The sequence below is a fragment of the Sinocyclocheilus grahami genome, unplaced genomic scaffold (assembly GCF_001515645.1).
Source record: "Sinocyclocheilus grahami isolate Dianchi unplaced genomic scaffold, SAMN03320097.WGS_v1.1 scaffold13.1, whole genome shotgun sequence".
Taxonomy (NCBI): Eukaryota; Metazoa; Chordata; class Actinopteri; order Cypriniformes; family Cyprinidae; genus Sinocyclocheilus; species Sinocyclocheilus grahami.
The window spans coordinates 2,362,464-2,364,736 of NW_015505192.1; positions in this window are offsets into that span (position 1 = coordinate 2,362,464).

Consider the following 2,273-nt stretch of genomic DNA (forward strand, 5'->3'; position numbering starts at 1 on the left):
TGATTCAACAAAACAAACCTACATCATTAGCCAAACCAGAGTAGAATGGCTCAGAGGAAGCAAACTGAGTCATACGGCCGTGTTATTAGATTTCCTTTCACTTAATAAACCATTCGCACTTTCTTAGAGTCACTCATGGTGGCGTCTCTTCCAGGATGTTGCACAAAAGTAGATGCACTGCCTTTGTGTGGTGGTGTGAATGGAGCGGCTATTGAGCTTCTGTATACAGGGAGGACTGCCAGGCTTCACACAGAGCCTGTAACGACATCAGCTCAGCTCATAAGTTAAGTCTGTTTAACATGACTTAGAGGGTCTTAGTGCTTTTATTCACCTTCATGCTCTTCGGTTGATGATTTATGGAAGACATTAACTGTTTCAAGATCACAGCCAATATTTACAGTACAGTTTGCACCACAAAAAAATGTTTATATAGGGTTTTTTCTTCAACTTTATGTCCTAGGGTTGATTTTTATTATAATTAAGAGATTTCAATGGTTTCCTTTTTGCTATATCGTATAGAACGGTCTTGGGATTTGTATTATTTTATTTATTTATTTATTGTTACTATTTGCAACCACAAATGTCTTTTATATAATGTTTTTATTGTTTTCCCCATCTTAAAGCCTAAAATCCACCATAAAAGTACAGTCGTGGCCAAAAGTATTGGCAGTGACATACATTTTGTGTTTTGCAAGATTTGCTGCTTAAGCTGTTGTGGCATTCATTCACATAGTTTCTAGATTATGTCACTGCAAATACTTGCAGAAACAATGTGAATAAACACCACAACAGCTTAAGCAGCAAATTTTGCAGAACACAAAATTGATGTCACTGCCAGTGCTTTTTGGCCATGACTGTATATGAATTATTACATTTAAAACTATAATAATCTAAACCGATAGTGAAATAAACAAACAATTTCAATATTTATTGCATGAAAATGAATTGTTATAAATAAATGCATGTCATTTCCACCTCACTGAACAATTCTGTTCCTAATAAAGTTTTTAAAAATTATTATACTGTACTTTTTACCAAAAAGTCAGTGAAGAGATTGAGATGAAAAATGAAACTATTATATAATAGGTAAAATATTTTATTCTGCATAATTTCCAATCAAGATCTAATTTTGTCCAATTATGCAGTAATTTCCATTACAATCGGTGTTGTTATTGTTAACTAAAACTGTTAAAATTGTCTTTGTGAAAGCTAAAATAGAATAAAGCTGAAATTGAATAAAATACAAATATTAGATAAAAAGTTTGGCTTGGCAACTAACTTAAATGAGTATAAATACTGAAATAATTAAACTAAAATTGAAAAAAATAAATATAATAGAAAAAGTTATTAACGTTATATAAAAGTATATAATACAAAAAAAAGAATTCAAAATAGTAATAAATACTAAAATAGTATATAAATAATTCTAAAATAATACTGATCACACTACGCTGTTCACAAAAGAAGATTTGAGATGTGATGGAAATGACACAGTGGTGGGACCAAAGTATGCATTTAAAAAAACACCCATTTATGCTTCAAATATCTAAATTCTTCCAAATCAAGGATAAGAACTGGAATCTCACGGTGTCTTTCTCAGATCCTGAGCCATGAAACTCAGCAAACTCCTCCACAATCCTCTCAGATCCTGAGCCATGAAACTAAGCAAACTCCTCCACAATCCTCTGCAGATAGCTCTTCCTCTGAAGTCAACTGCACGTCCTGGGACTGGTTTGTTTCACACAGTCCTATCATCACGTGTAAGAAATCCTCCGACGGCTGTCCTGAGCCTGGCTAGCTTAAGAAACCCTAACTGTCAAAGATCTACAGGCTCATCCCATTTCCTGAAGAGGAAGGAATGCAGTCGGCACTCGAGCAGTTTATCACAGCAGCAAACAAACTAGAGCTGCCATATGGTTGCTAAGGTGTTCTAAATTATTTTTAGTATGTTGCTCTGGGTGGTTGCTTACCGGCTAAGTCAGTGAACATCAGAAAAGCAGCGTGCACATTTCTGGTTAAAAATGAAAGGCCATCAACTGACAAATGGGATGCATCACCATTCAAGGCAGCAGGAAGAGCCAAAGCTAGTCCACGGTTTACTAAACGGTAGCAATCTCTTTACGTTATTCTTGACTGTCAGAAAAAAAAAATCGTTTGCTTTTATTTATTTATTTCATTATATATATATATATATTTTTTTTTTTTCTTGCCCCCCCCTGCCTCAAGAGTCAAATGTCACCCATGTGTGTGTATATATATATATATGTATATAA